This window comes from Gavialis gangeticus, unplaced genomic scaffold (assembly GCF_001723915.1).
Source record: "Gavialis gangeticus isolate Ggan-Ray unplaced genomic scaffold, GavGan_comp1, whole genome shotgun sequence".
Classification (NCBI taxonomy): domain Eukaryota; kingdom Metazoa; phylum Chordata; order Crocodylia; family Gavialidae; genus Gavialis; species Gavialis gangeticus.
In genome coordinates, this window is record NW_017728993.1 from 18,391,597 (window position 1) to 18,398,383 (window position 6,787).

The following is a 6,787-nucleotide window of genomic DNA, read 5'->3' on the forward strand; positions in this document are numbered from 1 at the left end:
AAGCGGCAGCAGCATGCACTGCCTGAAGCTGGAGCCTTGACAGCTGGAGTGGCACTCTCCTGCCAGCCAGGCTCCGTGCAGCAGGATCATCGCTGCAGCAGCCCTGGGAGGCCCCCAGGGCCCCAGGTAAGGCTGCTGGGACCAGCCCAATTCTGGCCCCAGCCTCCCTTACCCCACCTGGGGTAAACTGTCATGCACCAAAGCACACATGGCGCAGGCGTTCCCTAGGGACTACTAGCAGAGGCACAAGATGCCAAGTTGCTTTTAGTTGTCCGCAGGGAACCAAACATCCACACGTGTCTGGATGCAGCCTTGTAGTCGAGTCCAACCCCATGCTCAAGACAAAATCATCCCTGTTCCAGTTATCCCATCCAAGTGCTCATTTAACCCATTCCTCAAACTATACAATCAAGCTGGTTACAAACCTTAAAGCATATTGCACAAAGACACCAAAAGCACCACAACCTGCTGCAGGTAAAATAAGGGGGAAATGGCAGCGATATCCTGCTGTTGTAAAGTCTGTTAACAATTCATTTGAGAGATCTAAGGAAGAAGGCCATCCCCTCATGCCCTGCTACAGAGGAAGGCAAAACCCCTCACTGTCCATACCAGTTTGACCAGGGGGTCAAATTCCTTTATTATCCCAAACATGCCAATCAGAGAGACAAGGCCCTGTAACTTGTAGTAGAGTTACACTTGTGATCAAGTGTTGAAAAAATAAATTCTATCACTGTTCTCAGTGATCCCTTATGATGGGATATTTGTATCTACAGACTTTTGTGGACCAGAACAGACCTAACAGTTTATGTTACTTGAAATTAATAATGATTAGTAAAGTGTACCAAATGCTATCAGTTATAAGATCATTAATTTATATGCATATAACTGCCAATTTTAATTGGTCTGAAATTTCCATTCTTGTTTTCTTCCTCAGACTTAATGGTTTTTGCAAGTTATAGCAAAAGTAGGTCAGCTGTTTCTGAGAATTATTGTTATTGAGGTGTACCTTTATTCATGATATATCCAAGTTTTGCAGATTTTTAAGTCCCTGAAAATAGCTATTTTGCTAAAGTAAAAACTGTTACTGCTAAAGTTTCTTAACACTCAATCTACACTGGGTGTGAACCTGCCCCACAGTGATCTTACTGCGATCTAAACCTCCTATGGGGTATGCACAAAGGTATAATTGTGGATAAGGGTAACTTGCCTTTTAGCAGGGAAAAAGGTGGGTGGAGAACCGGGTGAATTCAATCATGCGTTTAAGTCAAGCCTCAGCTTTTTCATGGTTAGATGCTGATAATTCTTTACACTTCGTTGACCTTATTACTGATCTGGGTCTTATATTCCTACTTTACACAGCAGGTAAGTATCATTTTCCTCTGTGAAAGTTTGGGGAATCTGTTGATGTAAACTTAAGAGTTCCATTGGAGTTCATGAATTCTCTCTCTTTACTCTAAATCCTCCATTTTATGGGCAGGAACACAGTATCAAAGAAACTGAAACAGGGCAACGAGGGCCATGAGCAGCTGAATAGCCCTTTCCTTATAGAACAGTAGGAAGCACAGGCCAAAAAATGTTGATTTGCTGATGACTCTTACCACTGGAATGACTCATGCAGAGAATGGAAAAACCCTAGCAGATAGAAGGGGGAAAGGTGTTGTAAACTGTTGTTAAAAAGAGATGTTCTCTAACAAAGGGGAGAGAGACTATTGCCAAAATGCAAGCTTTGAGCAGGAGCGAGGGGGTTGGACCACCTAGAATACTGAAATCCCCAAAGAGTCCCAAGAGTGGTAAGAAAATTGCATGAATTGAGCTGTTTTTTAAGCTATTTGTGTCTCAGGAATTCTGTTGCAAAATTTGAATGCTCTTTTCTTCAACAGTCACACCATACCCCCAAAAGTGATAATTTAAACTGGAGAGCCCCTGAGGGTGGAGTGCTTGGGACAGCGTGCATAAGCCACTGGGGAGATTTGGGGATTCAGTACTTGTCTTACAGCAGTTGGACCACTGGTCCAGCTTCCTCTGATGTGGAACCAGATATATGTAGTTCCAAAAATGTGCCTGAGACAGTGACTGGATGCTGTCCAATTCCAGCAAGCTTTATGCATATGGGATCCAAAGACTGCCCAATATAGCAGTTTATGAAAACTTAGACAAGGCTGTAACCTTTTTCCTTCATATTGCAGTAGCATAACTAGTAGATTGCCAGAAAGGTCCCTTCTGGCAGCTGGAAGAATATAGGATATAATCCAAGTTTTAACAGATCCAGTCTCATCCATTTCGGAGTGCAGCCTTTCGAGATGAATGTACTAGATACATGATTGACTGTGCTGTGAACAAGTAACAGACTACATTCCCCTCCAGTCAAAGCAGAACATAGGTTGCCTGACGGCTGACTATCCTCTGCTGTCTAGCAAAAGATTTGTGTAGCCACCTAAAAAGTGTGTGGGCTCCCTCTATTGGCTTGTTCGCATAACTACAAATATTAGTTCTTTCTTTAGGTCAAGTGGTAGCAGTAGTGTAACTAGGGGTGGGCAAGAGGGGCACCTACTGGATTGCCCCACTTCTCCCCCCAGCAGTCTGTGTTCCTGCAGCATTGCTATGCCAGGAACTCCAAAGCAGTTCCCAGGTTCTGTTGCTTTAAGAGCAACAGCCAGGTGGGCAGCAGCTTAGCTGCTACTGTTCAGAAGTTCCCAGCATGGAAACTTCTCCCCCCAACTCCATCTCTCAGGACCCCCATCCGCCATTCTTAGAACTTGCACAGTCCCTATCCCCACCCCCAGAACCTCTGCCCCCGCCTCCCAGCTCCTAGAGCCTGCAGGGCCCCTTCCCCTGCTCTCAGACGTATGCACACCCAGCTTTCCCCTGCACGGTTTGCCCTCGGCAACAACTGGTTGGCTCGCTGCTGAGTGGTAGAGGTCTGTGCTGCAGATCAAATCTTTATAGATTAGTATAACTCCATGTGAAGGAGCCTGTTAGTTGAGTTTGCTTTTAAAAAGAACTAAAATAGAGACAAAGAACTAAAATAGAAAGAACATTAAAGTGGTAAAGTCAAGCATTCAAAAGTTAGAAAATGCCAGAATTAAGATTATCCATGCATCCTCATTCCCGTCATACTGTGTCTCTGTATGATGAAAGTTTTCCATTACATCAGGGTTTTTCAACTTTTTTTTAACAAGTGTCCCCCTTCTGTCTCAGAGTTGCAGCTCATGTACTCCTTTATATATTTTTTTGTGTTTAATGTTACCATTAACAGGAGGGAGGGCAGATCGAGTCCCCAGTGGTGAGGGAGGGAGTGGGGCTGGGCCTGGGGCAGGGATAGGTGCTGCACAGCTGGCACGGGGTGCAGGATGGAGCTGCAAGTGACTTGTCTGGTGGGCGCAGGGGGGAGGCTCCCACTGCTGCATGCACCCTGGGACAGTATGGGGGGCACGTGCCTCCGGATCTGTGCATGGAGCAAGGTGGACTGCCACTGTGGGCTGGGGCCAGGGCAACACTGGGCTCTTCCCAGTGTGGGGCTGGGCTGGGCTGCACTTGGGGTGGCTGGCGGCAGTGCTTTAACAGGGGTGTACAGGGGGGAGGGCTGCAGCCACCCCAGAATTCACCGTAGCCCCCACTCCCAGCGCTGCCACTGCTGCTTGCTCCGAGCACAACCCCAGTGCGGCCCCCCTGCTGGGAAGAGCCCGGCGCCACCCTGATCCCAGCGGTAGCCTACCCTCTCCCCATGCGCAGATCTGGGGGTACACACCCCCAGCCCTTGCTGGGGTACATGCAGCAGCAGGAGCCATGCCCCCTCCCTACACCCCCTGGATGAGCTGTAGCTCCATCCCACACCCCATCCCAGCTGTGCAGCTCCTGCCTCTGCCCCAGCCCTACTCCCTCCCTCACCACTGGGTCCTCAATCAGCCCCCCCATGACCTTTTCCTCACAACAGCTTACCAGCCAGAACTGACTGCTCTTCATTCTGCCAGATTGTGATCCTGGCCACCTGCATGGAGCGCTGCGGCTATGTGCACGCACAGGGCATTTATCAGGCACATCAGCCAAAAAAGACCAATTGTCGATACAGTTAGTTTTCCTTATATCAGTGCTGATCCAATATGGAACCAATGCATTGGTGCACCTCTATAAAACAGGAATTTTTTCTCATTCATTCTGTGTATCCTCTATGACCTTTTTAAGTACCCCGAGGGGTATGCATACCTCTGGTTGACAACCACTGCATTACATGGATGCATACATCTGTTATACAGAACTTGGGCCTCATTTGGTACATAGATAGTAAATGAAGCAAAGTTGTTTGCTTTTGGGTTTTTTTAAATAAAAGAAAGGATCTTTTATTTAAACCTCTGATGAGCTGTTTGAACAAAAATGATGAAACATTTTTCCCATAGCAAATGAAGTTCTGTTAAAATCAAAATGAGCGTGTTGACTTGAACAACACATTCCATGGGAAAAAATCAGAATGATTCACTTCAACCTCTGTACTTAATTTTAGTAATATCAAAAGTTTTGTTTAAGCATTTTGCCTTGTTGCAATTTTTATAATTTAAATATTTTTATATATGATGCATTTTCAACAGTAATATTTAATATATAATGTTTTGACTTTATTGAAGTCAAGTGTTTTTTACCATAATTTTAGGAACAAAACTATTTAAAAATTGGCTAAACAAAATGCTTCAGTGCTTGCAAATGTTATTTATTTATTTATTCATTTCTTTCCAAGATCAACTTTTTGGAATGAAAGCAATTTCAAAATGTTGCAATTTTTTGGAGGAAATTAAGTCTTTTTACTAAACAGCTTTATATAGGGCTTAACAATTGCACAGCCTGTTTTTGACTATTTTACAGGGGGTTTTGTGCTGTTCAATAGGGCAATGAGTGTGTTTAAATGGAGCAGGCAATTATTTGGGGTGGAAGGCAGCTTACTGAGTTTTGGTAAGCCATCGAGGGCCACATGACAGGCAGTCAGGGGCAGATATATATTAATTTTCTACATTTTTAGGGGCTCCGCAGGCCAGATAGAATGGCCTGGCGGGCCGCATCTGGCCCGTGGGCCACATTTTGCCCACCCCTGGCTTAGATTCAGTAGAGATGCCAGGCTAAACTTAACTGTGGCATTATAAAATTTTGAGTGCTCAGTTTAGTGACTTTAATGTTCCTTTGATATAGATTTAGCATGCAGCATAATTAACTATCAAAGTTTTCAGTCTGTTAATTTTTTTCTAATTTTTATTAGCTTTGGATTACTTAGTTTGGATAATGCCTTTTTTGGTGAGTTCACATCCATAGAAGATGATTTCTGGGTTTGTCTTCATCTTCCATATGACAGGAAAAAAATGTAAAAAAGTAAAAAAAATAAAAAGTTAAAAGAACACTGAATAGAGAGATGCTATTATATTTTAATTCTTTTCTTTTATTTATTTTATTTTCATAAATGGATATTTTATTCAACTTTCCTTAAATGTTGTACTCAAATTGAACAAGATATGTCTGAATCTTAGACCGTTTCTTCGAAGATGATAGCTGTACAATTATGATACCTTTTACTGGTATTATATAATTGTTTAGATGTTTTAGTAAATGTCCACATGGTGGTGCCACAGCTAACAAGTTAATACCCAAAATGGTAAATCAGAAGAATACATATGGTCCATAATATCTGCTTATTATAACTGACAAATATATGTATGTCATTAGAAGATGAATAATTATTCTTTTCCTCAGTATAATTGTATGTTTCATCTCTAAACTGCAAACACCATATTTACATTAATTTTAATCATTGGAATTACCATATAATAATGGATATTTCAGCACATCTTAAAGTGATAGCTAAGTACATGGGAATAGAACGGGCTATCAACACCCTTCTTATTGTGCAATATAGTTATTTTAAAACTACTATATACCCATACTTGGTTCCACATTTCATTTTGTTTTCAAGTTTCCTTGGCATAAAGTATTAGGAACAACATATAAATAAGTTAAAATTTATTCCAACAGTAGGCTGTATTTGGCTGAAATATATATGCTTTTATGTGGCTGACTTCTTATAATTAACTTGCTGCTTTGGGGCATCTCAAAATAAATTATTCTGAGGACAAATTTGAATGATATGAGGATAACAGCTTGCTAGACTGGAATTGGGAGATGCTTCTCTGCATGTGGAAGCTGTGGACAAAGGAAAGAGTTGGTTGTGGAGAAAGTAGAGTCATAGAGTTTATGGCCAGAAGAAATTGTTAGATCATCAAATACAAAACATTGTGGGCCAGCTCCTATTCCAACTATTCGGCATCTAAGTAAACTAATTTTAAGTATAATCCTATTCCACCCCGTACTCAAATCCCTGAAAAACTGTTGATGTAAAAGATGGATGTATCTTCATCTTCTTTGGTGCATTTTTGAGAATCTCTCTAAATGTAGAACAATGGCAAGTTACAAAGGAAGGCAAATAAATACCATAGGGTGTCTGTACTTGAGCAGTGAGGCTATTCCGATGTGCTGTAATTACAGCAGGCTGGAGCAGACTTGATTAACCTGTAATTACTGCACTCCAGCAGACTGCAGGATTTTGTGTATTAGCGTCCTCACACTTAAAAATGGCAGTTGGAGCGCTTTAACTAAAGCTTATTTGAGCTATAGATAAAGCACCCCCACTACTATTTTTAAGCACAGGGAGGCTGATACATGAAATGTTCCAGGCACTTTAATTAAAGCAGAACTCAGAGCCATTCTAATTAAAGCACCACCTCTCTTGGAGCACATGTATAAATGTCCATAG

At 42.3% G+C, this 6,787-nt stretch overlaps 1 long non-coding RNA gene across 1 annotated transcript in view; it reads left to right on the forward strand.

Moving 5' to 3' along the window:
- Window positions 1–1,266: 1,266 nt before the first annotated feature.
- Window positions 1,267–6,787, forward strand: part of LOC109286671 — a 33,627-nt gene continuing 28,106 nt past the window's right edge. The window contains exon 1 of the long non-coding RNA XR_002094646.1: window positions 1,267–1,362. This is a non-coding gene — a long non-coding RNA (uncharacterized LOC109286671). The remainder of the gene's footprint in view (window positions 1,363–6,787) is intronic.